The sequence below is a fragment of the Cibotium barometz genome, chromosome 16 (assembly GCF_041138505.1).
Source record: "Cibotium barometz isolate CiBa-2024 chromosome 16, ASM4113850v1, whole genome shotgun sequence".
Taxonomy (NCBI): Eukaryota; Viridiplantae; Streptophyta; class Polypodiopsida; order Cyatheales; family Cibotiaceae; genus Cibotium; species Cibotium barometz.
The window spans coordinates 4,952,184-4,975,125 of record NC_141061.1 but is presented as its reverse complement, the minus strand read 5'-3'; the positions used below and the strand labels follow the sequence as shown (position 1 = coordinate 4,975,125).

The following is a 22,942-nucleotide window of genomic DNA, read 5'->3' as shown; positions in this document are numbered from 1 at the left end:
AAAAGTAATCAAACTAGGTCCAAATCTAGTCCAACTTCAACCAAACTGAAATCTGGAAAATTCTAGAAATCAGTTAGCTTTGGTTAGATCTTCCCTCTCCTATAAATAGAACATGAATCCTTTGAAAAAAATAGGAGAATTTTACTATATTAGAATTATGCTTAAATAATGCTAATTTTTACTATTCTCTAAAATTCTCTCTAAATTGGAGAAATTGGAGCTTCCCTCTTTCTTCAATCCCCATTGGTGGCTCCATCAACATACTAAACTAATTGATTGGTTAGGGGCCTCTACCGTGAACAAAGAATCAAGCAATTTGTAAGGTAAATAGTGAATTTTGATCTTTTCTATAATTTCTCAATGTTTCTCTCTTCTCAACCCCTCTCAAGCTTGAGAAGCATAATTGGAATGGTTTTTGAATGCTATTGAAGTTAATTGATGAATGGTAGTAAAGAATTACATAAATTGATGAATGCTATTGAAGTTAATTGATGAATGATAGTAAAGAATTACATAAATTTCCATTTATGCTTAATTCTAATGGTTTTTATGTAATTTCTCTCTCTCACTCAAGAAATGGTCATATTCTTGGCCCATTCTCAATCCAAATGAAGCTTTTCATAAAGCTTTTCCTTAATCCAAGATTGATCTATGCTTGAGGTCAAATTAATGGCTTTTTTGTATGCTCTTAGTTTATGTATTATAGGCTCTCTAGCCTTATCCCACTTTACACATCATCATCCATGTGGCAACTCCTTTTTACTCTTTTGGTCAACTCTCACACACCATGCAATATTACATGTGGCATTCCTATCTCACCACAATATCTTGCACCTCTAGGGTGCTTTCCCACGTACACACAACACCGCGATTACATCTCTTAACACCTGTAAGGTCCCTCCCAAGCCATGTATGTATGTGTCTCTTTTAATATAGAATTCAATAAGGAAAGAGAGTGTAATTAGAGAAGAGTGAGACAACAAGGCTAGAAACATTAGGAAAGTGTTAGAATAAAAATATTAGCTCCAAAAATCCTAAAAGAAATAAGAACAGAAGAATAGTTCTATTTAAGAGATAAGTATCCCCAAAAATAGAATTTCGAATTTAGGTGATAAGAGGTCATATTTAGAGTACTTTTACACATTTAGAGTCCATGCATACTAAAAATGTGAAAAAACAACGCGTTTCTAAAGATGGCGCGTTTGTGGCTATATACAGACGTTTTTGCCTATTCTTCCCATGTTGGCTTGTAAACCAGATGCCTTCCCGTTCTTTTGACTGGTTATATGACTATATTTTGAGTTTTTATCCAAGAGTTATGGTCGAAACAATTTGCTGTTTCTGTCAGGGTCTCTACACAGAGAAAACTGTGAGAAGACAGCAAGTAGCCTCAAGGTAATCCTAGAGTTTGAGATGTATATATCCCTTCATTCTTATCTAATATCTTAAAAAAGAATCTTAGATTGCTATGGTCTTTCGGAGGAAGAGACCAAAACTCCATAGCTTTTCTTTTAGAGAAAGAATAGTATCCCGTAGCCCTGTAAGAGAAGAAGGCTATTTTGCCATAGACCTTAGAAAGAGAGAAGAGTCACAGTATGAGTAAGAGGAGATAAAGCTTGGAGATTATTGGATGATTTCAATCAAAAGACAAGGTATTATGCATCTTATCACATCCTAACTCATCCCATATACATCTTATCACATCCTAACTCATCTTATCACATCCTAACTCATCCTAACTCATCTTATCACATCCTAACTCATTCCATATGCATCTTATCACACCCTAATATCTATTTATAGAATACAAGAGAATTCTTATATTTGATATAAGATTTCTTTATGCATCTATTTATGCATAAATTCCAATTTAAGGAGACTAACACTTCCGAAATAAAAATCAATCTTTTATGCATCTTCCTATGCATAAATTCATTTAAAATGAGAATGACACTTTTGGATTAAAATAAATTCTTTATGCATCTTTCCATGCATAAATCCAATTTAGTAGGAATTTCACTTTTAGAATAAAATAATAATCTTTTATGCATACCACTATGCATGAAATCCAAATATGATAAAAGTAACGCTTTTACATTAAAATAATAATCTTTTATGCATACCTCTATGCATGAAATCCAAATATGATAAAAGTAATGCTTTTACATTAAAATAATAATCTTTTATGCATACCTCTATGCATGAAATCCAAATATGATAAAAGTAACGCTTTTACATTAAAATAATAATCTTTTATGCATACCTCTATGCATGAAATCCAAATATGATAAAAGTAACGCTTTTACATTAAAATAATAATCTTTTATGCATACCTCTATGCATAAAATCCAATTATGAGAAAAGTAACGCTTTTATATTAAAATAATAATCTTTTATGCATACCTCTATGCATGAAATCCAATTATGATAAAAGTAACGCTTTTACATTAAAATAATAATCTTTTATGCATACCTCTATGCATGAAAATCAATTATGCATAATATGAAAATCAATTTCTCCATGATTACAATGAAATTCTTTCAATTAATCTAGGATGATAATTCCTAGAATATGGTAGGAAGTTCTCTTTTCATGCTTTAAATGAAATTATTTTATGTGTAATTTTTGTAAAAATTTTGCCATAGCTCCGCTGCTATGACTGATAAATCTCAAAAAAAAAATTAAAAAAAAAGATAAAGCTTATCATTAAAGGAATGATTAGAATGATCTCTAATTGGATCATTAACCCATTGGAATGAATCACCAATATTCATAAAATACATAAACTAAGAGCATAGAAAAAAGCCATTAATTTGGCCTCAAGCATAGATCAATCTTGGATTAAGGAAAAGCTTTATGAAAAGCTTCATTTGGATTGAGAATGGGCCAAGAATATGACCATTTCTTGAGTGAGAGAGAGAAATTACATAAAAACCATTAGAATTAAGCATAAATGGAAATTTATGTAATTCTTTACTATCATTCATCAATTAACTTCAATAGCATTCATCAATTTATGTAATTCTTTACTACCATTCATCAATTAACTTCAATAGCATTCAAAAACCATTCCAATTAAGCTTCTCAAGCTTAGGAGAAATTATAGAAAAGATCAAAATTCACTATTTATCTTACAAATTGCTTGATTCTTTGTTCACGGTAGAGGCCCCCAACCAATCAATTGGTTTAGTATGTTGATGGAGACACCAATGGGGATTGAAGAAAGAGGGAAGCTCCAATTTCTTCAATTTGGAGAGAATTTTAGAGAATAGTAAAAATTAGCATTATTTCAGCATAATTCAAATATAGTAAAATTCTCCTATTTTTTTCAAAGGATTCATGTTCTATTTATAGGAGAGGGAAGCTCTAACCAAAACTAACTAATTTCTAGAATTTTCTAGATTTCAGTTTGGTTGAATTTGGACTAGATTTGGACCTAGTTTGATTACTTTTTGATTCGGTTTGGTTCCATTTTGATTTGGTTTGGTTCAAGAGAGAGGAGAGATAAAAATATCACATTATTTTTGAGTTTAAAACTCATTCAAGCATGTGAAGTATGCACCTCATTAAAGGGACTCCCCTTCCTTACATATGTGTCAAAATGGAATCATTATACCCAAAATATCTCATATTTTTGATATTACTCATAGTTTCTTACTAATAAACCTTGTACATAGTCAACTCTTCATCTTATGTGAGCATTTACTCATTTTTGGGTATCTTCTTTTACAAATTGGATTCATCTCCTCCCCACACATGGATTGATCCTATTGGCCCACAGGAACCTTAATTGGACCATAATCCAAAAATCTAGACCCTTAGGCTAAGGTCCTTTATACCCATTTCCAATTAATTCCAATTGCACATTGGAAAGTTCTTTCTGAATTTCTGTTTCAGAGGAACTCGTTTTAATAATATGAGAAATTTTTCTATCTAAAAATATTCAAAATCTGAATATTCTCTCTCTAGGATATTTTCTCTCTCTATGCCAAAACAGGCAGAGACAAGATCTTTTATATTTCTGAAGAGGGGATTGATTACAGGGGGAAGATGCTGGACATCTTGAGAGGCTGGGGAGGAATCTTACATTCTCTCCCACTTGAAAAATGCGAGATGTCCTCATCTCGCAAACTGGGGTAATTTCACAAGATGCACGAATATGAGACTGAGAGAAAATTTAATTAAGATTAACCACCAAGAAAAGTCTCAAAGAGAGCAAGACTCAAGACAAGAACAAAGATTTCAACTTTATTCACTCTTGGAACATATACAGTAAAGATAGAAGAACTTTTTACAATTCCATAAGCCCGTCCATCATATGGTCACAAAAGCACCACTCATAAGCTGCACACGTATAAGGTAACTCATCTATGGAAATAATTTGGCTCGTTATTGCAGCACCTACCTCAGTGGTATGAGGTGATCTAACAAAAGGACCTCTAAGAGGCAAGCCGAAAACGGGATAAAGGTATATCTTCTGGTGAGGAAGAAAGCACGCTAGTAAGAAGACCCGCTCAGAGAATCCACCATGCCTTGATCTCATCACGCAGTAGTATCGGGGACCCAAACCCAAAGCTTCAATAACCATAGCCAAGCGGACATTGTTACGGAAGTGCTATCGCCCCCACGGTGTTACCCCAGTTATATCTCGACAGGTCCGCCATTTGGTCTGAGCTACAGAAGTTCCCAAGTGAGGGAAAAGTGAGCGCTCATACAGTTCTATAAAATCCTTCTTTTCACAGACTCACTTGCGTCTCTTGAAGGTGAGAAATCATCATGGATAAAACCAAGTCTTGTTGCCAAGCCATAAGAGAGATTGAGAAAGAAAGGAGATCGATGGAAGTAAGATTACTGCGAGCGACAAGTAAGAGTTACGACTTATATAAAAGAAGGAACTAGCGTAACCTAGAAGCCAACGGGGTATCTTGCCACTGAAGTTTTATCGACTTTCCATGATTTTGGGTTTGGCACATATTTCTTTAGAAGGCTTACATGAGATACATTATGAACTTTGAGATGAGGAGGTAAAAGAAGCTCGTAGGCTAAGTCATCTACTTTCTTCGAATTCAGATATGGTCCACAATATCTGGGGATAACTACTTATACTCCCTAAGAGATAAAGAACTTCTTTTGGGCCGTACTCGAATGAAGACCATATCTGCTTCTTTGAATTCTCTGACTGTTCTCTTCTTATCTGCATACTGTTTCTGTCAATCCTGGGCAGCTTTTATATCTTTATGAATTGCCTGCATTTGTTGCTCCAGGTCGACCCTAATCAATGGGTCGGACCTGGTTAATGGAATTAAGCAATCTTGTCCAAGACAGACCCTGATTAGATTGGTGTGAAGGAATTGGTCTCTCAATTTGGGTTCTTGACTTCCCTGTGCCCTTGTCATGGCAGGAGTCGGGCAGTCTTTTAACTGATGACCAAAACCTTGGCATCCAAAACACCGGTTCTCACTTCTGAACTCATCGTTCTGAATCCTTAAAATAGGTGGGGCTCCTGAGAAGTATTCTGGGGAAAGGGTCTTCCTTTTTTAAATAGAATCTTTCTTTTATTTTAGAGAGGGGATAATTATAAAATCAGAAAGGGAGGTTCTTACTCCTGCATACCTCGAAGGCTGGGGGAATTCTACATTCTACCCCACTTAAAAAAGTGCGAGATGTCTTCATCTCGCAACAAGTAGAGGACAACTCTTTTTCTTAAGATCCAAGTAGAGGACAACTCTTTTTCTTAAGATCCAATTTATTTTGGGGTTCCTTATATTCTGGTCAACCCAACAGAATACTGGGAAAATATCCCTTATATAACAATTCATTCAGATCATATCATTCATATCTTTAACATGATAAATGGTCCATTAGACCGAAAAAATTTCTTTCTGAACATTCCTCCATGGGAATTTCAGTCAAGCAAGTTCTCAATTCGTCATCCCTTAACTTGATCTACCGTGACAAGAGTTAACAGTAGCAATTTGACAGCACAATCCACTAATCTCATAGTGATTTGCTGAAATCATTATCATCATTCTATTTATGAATATCATCACAGGGACTCGTCCCATTCATCCTCATTGTGGTTTCGCTCAGCTTATTACATTTCAACCAATTTTCAGGGATCATCATTTTCCAATTCAGAATCCAAATCAACTCATCAGTTCTCAAACAGAATTAAAAATCATATCAACCACATTCGAATTCATCAACTGGATAGCATTAATGCTTATAATTTCAAGTCTTAGATTTACTCGTATATATTGCCGGTAAAGAGCTACAGTTATACCCTCGGTATATACGGGTAGTCATGATACTTGGAACTATAAGGTAAATACCCTCGGTATATACGGGTAGTCATGATACTTGGAACTATAAGGTAAATACTATCATGTCTAGGCCTCAAGCAAGTCAGGGTTCCATACAATTGCGGTACTTCCATTTGAAGACCTAATTACTAGATTACGAATTTTCAGTTTAAATCTCAAATTGTATGAATTTATATCACAATTACAACCTTTTTGTGATTCTTGATAAATTTTGACATATTTGGCTTCTCGGTTGATCTTCATTAACCAAATTTACTCTGATACCAACTGTGAGATCCATGTTCCCACCGCGCAACGGAATCGGGGTACTAGCAGCGAAAGTAGCACTTCTTGCGCGGGGTAGAGTCCCACACTCGGGGCCTCGTCCACCACGGATATCCAAACAAGAGACTAATCCGTCGGTTTTTCCAAAACCCGGAAAAACTTCCTTTATCCGGAAAGCACGGATGATTCCACCAGGATAACTTTTTACTCTAACGTAGTCAAGACCATTACTGATCAAACTGATCGGACTGCACCTATAAAGGTACTCAGTCAGATCAAGGAAGAAACTTGCACTTGGATCACTGGGATCAATGCTTTTTTCCCCATCAAGAGGCACAGCCGTTGATTCCTATCTATAGAACAATTACTATCCGGGATTTACTTCATCTATCGTAATAACAGAAATTGAGTCTTGATTTACGGATCCATCAGTCCAGCCTAACCCCATCCAGTCCCATGGGTTAGCCAAGCGCCCAACCACTGTAGTGATGGGATCCAATTAGGAATTTGGTTAGGTTTTGTCCCGGGTACCAAGGAAAATAGTTCCCAAGCCCCCTAGTCGGAAGTTCATGCAAACATAAAACTAGTCACACCACTTACACACTCAATATGAAATTGCATTTTTCTCAGCATCGGCTAACTTTAAAACAATCCTTTAATGAAACCATTATGTCACTGATGACAATCCTCAAAGTCTCTGTTGAATCCTTATTTCCAGTCATTCATTCATCGGTGTACTTATGGCATCATTGGCAATCAGAACGCTCACCACCTGTTCACTCAGGGGCCTTTTCCATAGTTCCTAGCTCATAGTAATCGGCAATATATTCATATAACAGAATGGAATCTCCGTGGAAGATCAGCAAGATCAACCCACAGATCCATATAAAAGAGCCATGGACTCATCCGTTGAGGACCAGCAAGGTCAATCAATCAGATCCATGCCCAGTTTCAAAAAACAACTCTTATTCCTTGCTCCAATATCTTCCACGACGCACGTGTGGGTATCTTCGACGACCCAGAGTCCGAGCACCGTATGGTCAGCACCCTCTAGGATCCTTCGCAGGTGACCTAGCGCTTCACTCATAGGCCGCTTCCTTGGTCCCTCATCCACCATATCGAAAGCTCACCATTTAAATCGATGGTCAAGACCTCAGTCGACCTTGCTACGCGAGACGTCCTCCATTGACTCTCCGTCCAACAGTTGCAACTTTAACATTTAGGTCTCCATGACCTTAATCCATAAGACGGTCAAAATGCTTCCCCAGCATTCTTGACATAAAACAGTCATTTACAAACAGGTCACAAAATACAGTTTCTATATCGACTCTCGTCTTTCCACATTATCCCTCCTCAGTGCACATTACTTATTCCATTTTCCATTCATATGTGTACTCATTCTCATCCATTCACTAATATCGACAACACAATATTTCACAATACTCATTCACATTTAGTATTTTACATACACCTCCATGTTCGTACATCCACATCATACCTCCAATCCCACATCCACATACATACATCCACATCTGTATTCACACATCTACATCTACATGCATACATCCACATCTCCATGCATACATCCACATCCCCATTCACATTCACATCCATGCATTCACATCCACATCCACATCTCATCCATACATTCACATCTCCATGCATACATCCACATCCACATTCACATTCACATTCACATCCATACATCTACATCTACATGCATACATCCACATCTCCATGTATACATCCACATCCACATTCTCATTCACATCCATACATCTACATCTACATGCATACATCCACATCTCCATGTATACATCCACATCCACATTCTCATTCACATCCATACATCTACATCTACATGCATACATCCACATCTCCATGTATACATCCACATCTACATTCTCATTCATATCCATACATCTACATCTACATGCATACATCCACATCTCCATGTATACATCCATATCCACATTCACATTCACATCCATACATCTACATCTACATGCATACATCCACATCTACATTCTCATTCACATCTATACATCTACATCTACATGCATACATCCATTTTCATATTCATATATCCACACTTCCATTTTCACATCCACATACATACATCCATTTTCACATTCCTATTCATATAACCCCATACGCCTTCACATCTATTCTCTTACATCACATCCATTCTCGCCCTATCACAACCCATATATATCTTATCCCATCACATACACTTCTTACCTCATCCCATACACATCTTATCACATCTTAACTCATCTTATCACATCCTAACTCATCTCATATGCATATTATCACATCTTATCACATCTCATACACCTCTTATCACATCCTATCACATCTCATACACATCTTATCACATCCTATCACATCTCATATGCATCTTATCACATCCTAACTCATCCAATATACATCTTATCACATCCTAACTCATCTTATAACATCCTAACTCATCCCATATGCATCTTATCACACCCTAATATCTATTTATAGAATACAAGAGAATTCTTATATTTGATATAAGATTTCTTTATGCATAAATTCTAATTTAAGGAGACTAACACTTTCGAAATAAAAATCAATCTTTTATGCATCTTCCTATGCATAAATTCATTTAAAATGAGAATGACACTTTTGGATTAAAATAAATTCTTTATGCACCTTTCCATGCATAAATCCAATTTAGTAGTGTGACACGAAGTTGGGGTTTGGACTTTGGTCACTTCTCAGAATCAAAACACACTTGTATGAAACCTCACAGCCTCCTCACCTCCCTTTCTCTCCCTAGGTTAAGATAAAGATATACACATCGAAGGTGAGATCATAATTCATGGAAGGAAAGATGAAAGGCTCCGGAGAAGCAAGAATTTCTTCCAGTATTGCAGCTCCAAACAAAAGAGCGATTCTTTGTTGGAAGAAAATCTTCCGACTCAGGATTATGTGAACGGAAACATACGGGGAATATTGGTAAGGTTCATCCATTCGAATTGGGCGATTTGGACGGAACATATTAAAGAAAATGAATATGGCAATCACTTACAAGAGGATAAGACACATGGGGTTTGCCTTTTGATAAGGGATTAGGAGGAATTAATCATGATTAAGAAGAAAGAATGGCCAAAAAGCTATAAAAACAGAGATACACAGAGAATTGCAGTTTTAAATCCATAAAGGCTGTGCAAGAGAGGATTATATAGATGCGTAGAGCTTGAAGAGAGCTTCGTGCCTATATAAAAACTTTCAAAAACGGGCAACCGAGCGAAAAGTTGAGCATTTTACTACAGGACTACCAAAATTCACCTAAAAATTAGCAACTTTGGGAGAAATTCTAATCATCAATGAAGTAAGGGATTAAGAAATTAGTTACATAAGTGGAAAGAGCATAGAAAGAGCTTCCTAGCCATATGATCAATTTTAGAAACTAATACCCGAGTAATTACCGGTTGAAATTTGGGTATTGGACCACAAAACTGCACTTCTCTCTCTTTGCATGAAACCTCAATTTTCACATAGCCTCTTGCCTTTCATCTCCTTCATGATTCAAGCTAGAGGGTAAGGGTTAACATTGCTCAGCGGACAATCGTAAAGATTTACCTATGGTCCCCAAAGTCTTTCCACATGCTCATTACCGCTAAAACCATTGGTACCTCCAAAGGAGGGCGGCAATAAGGCAAGGGCTACCTTGAGAAGTCACAGGCCCGCCAAGATAATAACTCCTTATCCCACTTATCATGAATCATCAAAGAGGTGCAAAATTGGGTTAAGCATGAGGAGCTAATGCTAAATGAGACATTCACATGTAAAGAGAGTACTTGAATAAGGGTTTGAAAGATAAGAGAATGGCAATGACACAAAATGCTCAATTGAGGAGGCTCATTCCCTTGATTTGAAAGGGAGAGGAGGGCTCCTTTTATAGGTGGAGAATCACCCTCTCTTCCATTGTTACAAATTACAACATAAAAATCTTCAACCCTTCAGTGACATAAGGGTAGATGTCACCATCAATTGTCCTCTTAGGCTAAGTCTTCTATTGATTATTAAATTGAAGACTTTTTGACTTTGAGAGTGTGATAAGATAATAGCCAAGCCTAAGTGGCATGTAGGTGGAGATCCCACTTACACATGGCGGAATTCTCCTCTTCCATGTAGGCATTCTAGAAGAATCTTTCCCAATTATGCACCTACACACACTCCTCCACATGCCTTCCACACTCCCCAACTTGTTGCCTTATGGTGAATACCATATTAATAATACAATTAAAATCCATGTGAGCATGAAGGCCCACTTTTATTTTCCACATCACTAGCCCATTTACCATACCAAAGTATTTATCAAGCATACTTGTGGCATTTACAATGTGTGCACCCTAAATCAAGTAAAACCATTATATTTGAAGATAGAATGATGTTATCGGGGTAGCCGCCAAGCCGCCGCATCACCACGCCGTTATTCCATTATGGGCGCCGCAATCTTCTTGGACAAGCTTCCATCTTATTACCATTGAGAAACCATCAAAATATGCACAAAATTGACAATGAAAGATATCAATTTTTCACGTCACAGTAGGAATTTCACTTTTAGAATAAAATAATAATCTTTTATGCATACCTCTATGCATGAAATCCAAATATGATAAAAGTAACACTTTTACATTAAAATAATAATCTTTTATGCATACCTCTATGCATGACATCCAAATATGATAAAAGTAACGCTTTTACATTAAAATAATAATCTTTTATGCATACCTCTATGCATGAAATCCAAATATGATAAAAGTAATGCTTTTATATTAAAATAATAATCTTTTATGCATACCTCTATGCATGAAATCCAATTATGATAAAAGTAACCCTTTTACATTAAAATAATAATCTTTTATGTGCATACCTCTATGCATGAAATCCAAATATGGTAAAAGTAACACTTTTATATTAAAATAATAATCTTTTATGCATACCTCTATGCATGAAATCCAATTATGATAAAAGTAACACTTTTACATTAAAATAATAATCTTTTATGCATACCTCTATGCATAAAATCCAAATATGATAAAAGTAACACTTTTATATTAAAATAATAATCTTTTATGCATACCTCTATGGATGAAATCCAAATATGATAAAAGTAACACTTTTATATTAAAATAATAATCTTTTATGCATACCTCTATGCATGAAATCCAAATATGATAAAAGTAACACTTTTACATTAAAATAATAATCTTTTATGCATACCTCTATGCATGAAATCCAAATATGATAAAAGTAACACTTTTATATTAAAATAATAATCTTTTATGCATACCTCTATGCATGAAAATCAATTATGCATAATATGAAAATCAATTTCTCCATGATTACAATGAAATTCTTTCAATTAATCTAGGATGATAATTCCTAGAATATGGTAGGAAGTCCTCTTTTCATGCTTTGAATGAAATTATTTTATGTGTAATTTTTGTAAAAATTTTGCCATAGCTCCGCTGCTATGACTGATAAATCTCAAAAAAAAAATTAAAAAAAAGATAAAGCTTATCATTAAAGGAATGATTAGAATGATCTCTAATTGGATCATTAACCCATTGGAATGAATCACCAATATTCATAAAATACATAAACTAAGAGCATAGAAAAAAGCCATTAATTTGGCCTCAAGCATAGATCAATCTTGGATTAAGGAAAAGCTTTATGAAAAGCTTCATTTGGATTGAGAATGGGCCAAGAATATGACCATTTCTTGAGTGAGAGAGAGAAATTACATAAAAACCATTAGAATTAAGCATAAATGGAAATTTATGTAATTCTTTACTATCATTCATCAATTAACTTCAATAGCATTCATCAATTTATGTAATTCTTTACTACCATTCATCAATTAACTTCAATAGCATTCAAAAACCATTCCAATTAAGCTTCTCAAGCTTGAGAGGGGTTGAGAAGAGAGAAACATTGAGAAATTATAGAAAAGATCAAAATTCACTATTTACCTTACAAATTGCTTGATTCTTTGTTCACGGTAGAGGCCCCCAACCAATCACTTGGTTTAGTATGTTGATGGAGACACCAATGGGGATTGAAGAAAGAGGGAAGCTCCAATTTCTCCAATTTGGAGAGAATTTTAGAGAATAGTAAAAATTAGCATTATTTCAGCATAATTCTAATATAGTAAAATTCTCCTATTTTTTTCAAAGGATTCATTTTCTATTTATAGGAGAGGGAAGCTCTAACCAAAGCTAACTAATTTCTAGAATTTTCTAGATTTCAGTTTGGTTGAATTTGGACTAGATTTGGACCTAGTTTGATTACTTTTTGATTCGGTTTGGTTCCATTTTGATTTGGTTTGGTTCAAGAGAGAGGAGAGATAAAAATATCACATTATTTTTGAGTTTAAAACTCATTCAAGCATGTGAAGTATGCACCTCATTAAAGGGACTCCCCTTCCTTACATATGTGTCAAAATGGAATCATTATACCCAAAATATCTCATATTTTTGATATTATAGTTTCTTACTAATAAACCTTGTACATAGTCAACTCTTCATCTTATGTGAGCATTTACTCATTTTTGGGTATCTTCTTTTATAAATTGGATTTATCTCCTCCCCACACATGGATTGATCCTATTGGCCCACAGGAACCTTAATTGGACCATAATCCAAAAATTTCTGAAAATCTAGACCCTTAGGCTAAGGTCCTTTATACCCATTTTCAATTAATTCCAATTGCACATTGGAAAGTTCTTTCTGAATTTCTGTTTCAGAGGAACTCATTTTAATAATATGAGAAATTTTTCTATCTAAAAATATTCAAAATCTGAATATTCTCTCTCTAGGATATTTTCTCTCTCTATGCCAAAACAGGCAGAGACAAGATCTTTTATATTTCTGAAGAGGAGATTGATTACAGGGGAAGATGCTGGACATCTTGAGAGGCTGGGGAGGAATCTTACAGTGTTGGTGACTACACCCTTGTCGGGAGCTCTACGGGAGGCACCGGCAAACGATCTCTGATTGAGGAGCTTTCTTCGCGGGAGTAAAGCTATAGAACAACTATACTGTCCTATTGGACAACATTTTTATGGGCCAAAAATGCGTTTCGGGCGCGTCTGGACCTCCGTTTTTTAGAAAGCATGCGATTTCGAGCACTGCGGGTAAGTCATCGATTCTCTGCAGAACTCTGTTTTAAGAACTGCAGGAAGACAGATTGGCTCTGCAGACAGTGTGGGTGCTACAAAGAGGTCAACAGTTGCCATTGGGTGTATGTATGCATATTGAAGTCACTGGACACATTTGAGAGTACTACAGTACCGCTGTGCAGAAAATACAGCAGTTTGTGCAGGACAAACCAGAGTGCTGTTTCTGGTTAAATTGTGTGTTTGGCAAGATGTCAAATGATGGGATAACCCAGATTGTGGCTGAGAAGCTTGATAAGAATAACTTCCATGCTTGGAGGTTCAGGTTGACGAATTTCCTAATGGGAAAGGGCTATTGGGACTACATAGAAGGTGAGCATGAAGAGACACCAGAGATACCGGACATAAATCCGACTGCTGCAGATGTGAAAGAGTTTAAAGACTGGAACCAAAGGAGCCAGGAAAGTTATGTATTGGCTCTCCATTAGTATACAGGACACCATGATCGGGCACATTCAGGATGCCAAGTCCCCCAAGGAGGCGTGGGACACCTTGGTAAAGCTCTATGAAACAAATACCAAGGCACGTAAGATACAGTTGAAGAATGAACTTCATACTATGGAGAAAAAGAGCATGTCTGCGAATGACTATGCGTTGAAGATAAAGGGTATTGTGGAATCCCTTGCATCTATTAGTGTGTCAGTAGATGATGATGATAAGGTGGAAGTCTGTCTACGTGGTCTCGGGCCACAATACAAGGCGTTCAAGACGTCTATTCAGACTCGGAAAAACATTCCCAACTTTACAGATTTGGTGTCTATGCTGATTATAGAAGAGAAGAGCTTGGGTGAAGACCAACAGTCTTCACAAAGCAAAAACAGTTCAGAGCAACAGGCCTTCTACACAAGTTCAGGAAGAGGACGAGGTAGAGGAGGCTGTGGACGCGGTCAAGGAGGTGGCCGAACAGGTAATCAGAATTATGGCCAGCAGCAGCAACAACAACAGTCCCAGAATTCACAACAACAACAACAACACGCAGGTGGAAGAGGCAAATTCAGAGGCAGGGGGAGTCAAAGAGGCCGTGGAAATTGGCAATGGCAGTATAATGATGCACGTGAATGCTATTATTGTGGTAAGCCTGGACATGTGCAGGCAAAATGTTATAAGAAGCAGGCTGGCATGCAAAATGGGAAAGTGCAGCAAAACAACTATGCATCCTCAAGCACAAATAATGAGGATAATGAAAGGTTGTTTGTTATGCAGCATGTCGTGAATGCCATGTCTAAGCAGCACAAAAAGATGATGTGTGGTATGTGGATTCAGGTGCTTCGAACCACATGACAAGTCATGGGGAGTGGTTCAAGGAGATGAAAAACCTTGAAAGACCAGGTTTTGTGGAAACAGGGGATGACACTGCTCATCCAATTGCCCATGTTGGAGATGTGCCATTGTCTATGCAGGATGGCAAAGTGAAGTACCTTGTAGATGTACTTCACGTTCCGAACATAACAAAGAATCTGGTTTCAGTTGGCCAGATGATTGAGCAAGGTTTGCAAGTTCGGTTTAACCCTGATGGTTGTTATGTTGAAGACTTTAAAGATAAGTGCAGGTTGGTTGCAAAAGGCAACAGAGTGGGCAGAATGTTTACGTTGAATGTAGACATGCCTGAAATGAGTGCTGCGATGTTTGCAAATGGTTCAGGGATTGTAGCAGACACAGATATTTGGCATAAAAGAATTGGACATGTGAATGTGCAACGAATGAAGTCTATGCTGCAGACTAAAGGAATTGTGACAAGGCTGCCAAAGTTTAAAGTGGAAGGTATGCAGAGAATATGTGAAGCATGCCAATTTGGAAAGCAAACAAAGCATGTATTTCCACGTAACAAATATGTGAGCAGAAATGCACTTGATGTTGTGCATTCAGATGTATGGGGTCCTACGAAGACCGTGTCTATGGGAGGCTGTAGGTATTATGTGACTTTCATTGATGACCACACAAGGAAAGTGTGGGTATATTTCATGAAGGAGAAGAGTGAGGTGTTCACTCACTTTCAGAATTTTAGAGTTTTGGTTGAAAAGCAAACAGGGAAATATGTAAAGTGCCTAAGGTCAGATGGAGGGGGAGAGTACTTCTCCAATGAGTTCTCTGAATTTTTGAAGAAGAATGGTATTCGGAGACAATTTACATGCAGATACACTCCGCAGCAAAATGGAGTTGCTGAGCAGAAAAACAGGCACATTGCTGAGATTACGCGAGCATTGATGGAAGAGAAGAATATGCCGCATAGCTATTGGGCTGAGGCTATTTCTACAGCAGTATACATCATGAACAGAACTCCACCAACTACAGCCATACATGATGTAACTCCAGAGGAGAGGTTTACTGATAGAAAACCTGATTTGTCTCATCTGAAAGTCTTTGGATGCATTGCATATGTGCATGTGCCAGATGAGCTGAGAACTAAGCTGGATCCGAAAGAAGATGAAAAATGTGTATTTATTAGATATTCCGTTGAGCAAAAGGGATACAGGTGTTATAACCCTGCTACACGTGAGTTGAGGGTAAGCAGGGATGTTGTCTTTGATGAGATGAGCAGCTGGTATGCTGTTGAAAAAGAAGCTATTGGGGCTGATGTGAGTGGAAGTGTGGTTGCACAGAATGCAGGTCAGCAATCACAGTCTTTGAGTGGACCAGGAGAGTCCTCATCTACTGGGTCTGTTGATAGACCATGGAGTGGCAGGCTGCATCATAATACCAGCCCTGCAAATGTGATAAGTACATCACGCAAAGGAAAAGAGAAAGTGGTTGAGCCCCTTGGTATGTCTGACATTTCTGCAGGGCATTCTCATGTTGATGGAGAGTCTAGTGGCTCAGATATGAGCCTTGATGAGGAGCTTGGGATCCTAGCTATGAGAACACCTGGTGTAAAGAAGGCTATGGAAGCCATGAATGAAAAGCTGCGAAGATCTGGGAGAGTGAAAAATCCTGTGCAGAGATTTACCTATGATGGTTGTGGCACATCACTATGCATATATGGCAAAGGTTGTGCAGGTTGTTGAGCCCACATGCATTGAAGAGGCTGTTGGAAATGTGTGTTGGGAGAAAGCTATGGATGAGGAGAGATTTTGGAGGACCCTACTATGTATAGGCACATAGTAGGAAGCTTGATCTATATGACGATCACCAGACCAGATTTGAGCTATGCTGTTGGGTTGGTGAGTCAGTTTATGTAGGTTCCACAAAAACTGCATTTGGATGCATTGAGATGCATACTGAGGTACGTGAGGTCTACTTTGCATTGTGGACTATTCTATGAGACTAGGACACAGATATGTGTACATGGGTACACAGATGCTGATTGGGCTGGTAGTATCTCAGATAGAAGATCTACCAGTGGATTCATGTTTTCTTTGGGGAGTGCTGTTGTGACTTGGAGCAGCAAGAAGCAGCCTACGGTTGCTCTATCCAGTACTACAGAGGCCAAGTACAGAGGAGCTGCTATGTGAGGTAGCTTGGTTGAGAAAGCTACTTGCAGATTTGGGTCTATCAGTGGTGGATAGACAAGTTGTCATTTTCTGTGACAACATTAGCAGTATACAGTTGGCCAAGAACCCAGTATTTCATGCTCGTACGAAGCATATAGAGGTCCACTACCACTTCGTCAGAGAGAAGGTCTTGGCAGGAGACCTTGACCTTGTAGCACAGAGGATCAGGTAGCTGACATCTTCACCAAAGCATTGGGTACAGAGAAGCTCCGCAGATTCAGGGCTTCGCTTGGTGTACATGAGATGGAGTTGAGCTCGAGGGGGAGTGTTGAGATATCGAGCTTGTCCAGTGAGGCGGTGGACACTGATGACCCGCCTGGGGGATAGGCCCCACACTTACACCACTGGCATGGTTGGTGAGATCATGGGTGATATGCGGCCAGTGGGATGACAGGCTATGTGACAGCCATTCTAGAGACTGGCATAGTTATAGCGCCAGCTCATTTAGTTGGGTTCACACTATAGAGAACCCGTGTATGTATTGGTTGTGTACTCTTATCTTGTATATGGTGTGTTGAGTGTTGTGTGAAGAAGAAGAAGAAGATTTTTAGCCTCTCACCTTGTGTGTTCTCTATTAGGGTTTTGTGAGTGTGTGTGTGCTTGCAAGAGCTCAAGCTCTCTTCCCCCTTGCATCTTTTCACCAGTGTCCCACAACATGCATAGACAATTTCGGTTTCTAGATGTCATTCGAGGCACCACCAAGACATCACACCGATACCTCGCATGAGACCTGGTAAAACATGCCAAAACATTGGTGGGAATTTTTTCACTTCAACCCAAACTGGGCAAGCCTGGTGCAACATATCTTGGTACTCTGCCATAGGCTTCCATGGAACCACATGAACCAACTGCCCATCCAAAAAGAGTGGCACCTGCGGGCTTCCGAAGTGCAAAAAAGTATTTCATAAAAACCTCTCGGACCATCATAAATCTCCTCAAGTGCCTCAGGCGACACCAAGCAGCCCAACCATGCTCTAAGACAAGGCAACAATGGAATACGCCCAGTAAAGAAGAAGATAGCAGCATGATCATGAAAATCTGTTAGATGTTGTAGCAACAAAGGAGTCTCCATGCATACATCAGCCACACCACCATTATCTACTACAGCCATTTGCATGCTATTTGCCTTCACATATTCTTGCAGAAGCTCACCAGTGATATGTAGCAAACGGTGCAAACTCCGGAGAAGGTACCTGACAACTTTCCTCTGCATTCTCTCCAACATTCACCGGAGTGTAGCTTGCATCAACATCAAGCCTTTGACATTTTTGTTGCTTCGAGGCATCTGAAGCATAACCCACATCCTTCTCGATCATCTCCTCAATAAGATCCATGTTAAGGCTATTGGCAAAGCAGCCATGCCACCAACAGCAGCAGCCGGGTCATCCAAATCCATGTACAAAAGCAAAGAAAACTCGTTCTCTCAAACCCTAATTCAACACCTGAAAACCCTAATTCAGCACCTACAAACCCTAATTCAGTAGCTACAAACCCTAAATCAGTAGCTACAAACCCTAAATCAGCACTCTAGTTAAATCGGGGTGTGTCAGCTCTATTGATCGCGCGCACTTCTCTCTCTCTCTCTCTCTCTCTCTCTCTCTCTCTCTCTCTCTCTCTCTCTCTCACTCTTTGTCTCCCTCTCTCTCTCCCTCTCTCTAGTGACATCAGCTATGCTTTATGGAGTGCAGATATGGGGACCTTCAGTGGGCCATCACAGCGCAGGCGGGTGGAGAGGCCTTTGGTATCTATGATTGCTAGGATTATTAGAGCCAAGGCCTTGGTACCTCATGAGATTATTTGAGCAGAGCTGGCGGCTACCCCTGGTGATTGAGGCTCTTACGAGATTAGTCTCCTACATACATGGCTTGTGGGATCTCCCCCGAGATAGATATGCATGCCTCGTCCTTGACAGTTAGCTTTACAGGGAGACACGGCTTGTTGGTATGGACAGATGACATCTTGGTTCCAGGCACATGGTTTTAGGATGGACAGATTGCCTCCCTTCCAGTATTCTCTGGAGGCACTCTCTCTCACTCTCACACGGACAGAGATTACCAGACTCATCCATCAGGATTTAGTTTAGCTGGACATTAGGAGGACATGGATACAGCTGACTGAGGAGCTGGGCACGAAGATGGCTTTCTACAGAGAGCATTTTCTTCAGCTCACACAGCAGATGGTTTTGTGATCAGACCCAGTTACATGGATGTACACTTGTCTCATGCAGTACGATGTGCTATTGGTCAGATTCACACATCCTCACACCACCTTGAGATTGAGATTGGCCGATATAGAGGTATACCAGAAGCTGAGGCCAAGATATGTCGAGTATGCCATGGGGAGCCAAAGACAGAGCTGCATTATATATGCCATTGTACTGCATACTATGAGATACATGGTCGTTTCCATTGTTTATTCAGAGAGGGTTTTGGACCACTTTCCAGAGTCATGGGGTACCAGGACCAGAGGTGTTTGGGATTGTTCTTGCTTGAGCTGCAGAGATATAGATATAGCCTGCTTAGGCGCATAGAGAGCCAGACTCAGAGGCACATTATAGACTTCTTTAGTCCAGCCATCACTGCGCCAGATGGACCACAGCAGCAGGACATGGATACCGCCCACACCAGCAGTACACTAATTGATCGTGCGATTGAGCTTGGGTGGTCCAGATGCCCATGACTACAGAGGAGGGCATCCTAGCATAGACGGAGGTTGCAGGCGGATTTGGATTATTCTTGCGAGACATGTGGGACACCCAGTCAGGGTGCTGACCACAGAGGATATTGAGGAGATCCGCCAGCGTCCGATGCGGCACATATTATGAGATGGAGGCACCTCCATAGTGTACCCCCCATCCCACATGATATTGTATCCCCTCACTGTACTCCACTCACCTCCATAGCGTACCCCCCCTCACTATATTCACACCCTATAAGGGTTTCTGTTTACCTTCCAGTTCCAGTTTCATTTTCTAGGTGCCAGTAGTATCATCTTTATTTTTCATTTTCTGGTTTTTTATCCAGACATCCACCATAATGTAACTTTTTGGTCTCATAGGTCATTATGGCCTTTTGAAGATGTTAATATAACATTTCATCTCTCTCTCTCTCTCTCTCTCTCTCTCTCTCTCTCTCTCTCTCTCTCTCTCTCTCTCTCTCTCTCTCTCTCTCTCTCAGCCCTGAGCCCCACACCCCCTCCCACAGCCCTCTCTCTCCCCAGACAATGCACCCGCATTGAGCCCCACTCCTCCCCCTCTTATGGCTTCCCCCTTGCGCAAGGCTTCCCCAACGGCCACAAAGGCAACCTTCATGGTCACAAATAAAAGGATAACGAATGTGGAGAAGAAGATGAAAGAATGGAAGGCGGAGATGGAAGGGTGGTGGAAGGAGAAGGCCAATTTTCTCGAAATGGTATTCAGCGAAGGGAGGTAGTGGAAAGAGGAGAAAGAAGGGCGGTGGAAAGAGGAGAAAGAAGACCTTCAAGCAGAAGTCAGAGTTTATGTGGAAGTCAAAATGCTCAAGGAGATGATTTCAGCTCTCTTCAGAGGGAGCTTACAGAGGTTAGGGCAAATGGTGGACTTGAAGAAGGCAAAATTCAGCCCTCGATGAAAGAAGAACTCAAGGTCATCAAGGAGCAGGTACGGGCAATCAAGAAAGAAGAGAAGCAACAAGAGGCAAAGACATCTTCTTGGGTGGAAGTGATCACCAAAACTCAAAAGAAGGTGGATGAAGCGGAGAAGCGGATAGAGGTCACCAAGAAGGGCAAAGGTAAGGAGACAGCAACCCCTACACCTACCATCTCATCAACATGACACTGGAAGAGGAACAATGAAGACGAACACGTGCTTCGCATGTGAGGATTACTGGCCTCAGCCTGGAACTGTAATGGATCTCTCAAACTTGATGTAGGTGCCTTCGAGGATAGTTTTAGAGATAGAGATATAGTCTTATATTCGGAGACTCACCAGGCCCCAAGGCCAGATGATGCCACAGGTGACAGGATTGTTGCCATATATATATATAGGCAGTGATGTGTGTGAACACACTTAGGACCGTCGGGGCACTTTTTCCCTCTTTAGGAGGTTTTTTCCCCCGGCTTATATACACGCCCATCCTTCTAGGGCTAACTTATCTTTTGTACATTGACACAATCTAACACTGTGTGTTGTGTGCATTCTTGCTTCTTCTTCTCCAAGTTTTGTGTGCTTTCCTGCAACCCTAATTCCAACAATTGGTATCAGAGCAGGCATCGGCTCCCAGGGCTACGCCGTCAGCACCCTCCGACTCACGTTCTCCGATTGAGGTGAGCTTTCACGAGCGCTTGCAAGTCCCTATACTCTGCAAATAAGCCCATAGGGCTTGGCGTTCTCAGAATTTGCATCTGAGGTCGTTTCGGGCTCCGTTTTTGCATTTCAAGTTCTGCACAGGTGTTTTCATCATTTTCTGTAGAAATTTTGACAGTGCAGTTTTCTGCAAAACAGGTATACGTATTCTATTGTGGACCGTGCTACATAGCACGAGTTGTTTTCTGTTCAGTTTTTGCTTCATTACAGGCAGCTTTTGCATCAGTTTTAGTCAGTGGCCATGGCTGATAACAGCAATGATGTATTTTGCATGTTGTCTGCTGAAGACAAACTGGATGGAGACAGCAACTACCCACTTTGGGCATACATGATGCAGCATGTTTTGGTTGCAAAAGGAGTGTGGAACATTGTGCAGGGTATGGATGTACGTCCAGGTTCTGTGGATGTAGGATCTGTTGAGGATGTTGCAGGTTCTAGCAGCTCTACTGTTGCTGCTGTTTTACCCACTGCTGAACAAGCTCGTTGGGATGGTAAAGATACGCAAGCTCATGCCTTGATTGCACTTTCTGTCAAACGTAACATCACCCCACATATTCGTTCAGCTAAAACAGCAAAACTGGCTTGGGATATTCTAGCTGGTTTGTATGCAGGTCGTAACGAGGCAAAAATCGCTTACCTGCGTAAAGAGCTAGAATTGAAGATTATGCAGGAAGATGATGACATGAATGTTTTTCTTGCTGAGATTAAAGATCTCAAAGAACAGTTGATTTCTGCAAGTGAGATTATTCCTGATCATTCTCTTGTGCAGACTGTTCTTGATGCTTTACCTAAGACATATCAGACTTTTGCTTCCACGTGGAGACTTCTTGCTGAGGACAGACTTGATGCTGTCAAGTATGATACTTTAGTCAACAAGCTCTTGCAAGAAGCGCAGTCCAGGCAAAACAGGGCTAGGCAGCGTGCAGTTGATCAAGCATTTATTGCTGCCCAGCAGTAGAGAAGAAGTGGTAAGGCAGCCCCTTCCACTGTTTCTTCTCCTATTAGTAGGTCTACAACTTCTTCTCCTTCCACAGGTAACAACAATAAGTCTGAGAAGGCTCTTGATAAAGGCAAGAAAAAGACCAGGTGCAACTATTGTAAGGCAAATGATCATATCATTAAGAATTGCCCTAAGCTAAAGGCTAAAGAGGCAAAGAAGAAAGAGTCAAATGCAGCCACAATAGCGGATGCTTCTACAAATGCAGATTCTGCAAATGTTGTGCAGGATACAGAATGGGCGTTTAGCGTGTATTGCCAATATGACCCATCTGTACATGATGCATGTTTGGCAGTTTCTGTTGACTCTAA

At 39.5% G+C, this 22,942-nt stretch overlaps 1 pseudogene; it reads left to right on the top strand.

Annotated features, from left to right (window-relative positions):
* The first annotated feature begins 20,549 nt into the window (after positions 1-20,549).
* LOC147630286 (uncharacterized) lies at positions 20,550-21,288 on the top strand (annotated as a pseudogene).
* The last annotated feature ends 1,654 nt before the right edge of the window (positions 21,289-22,942 follow it).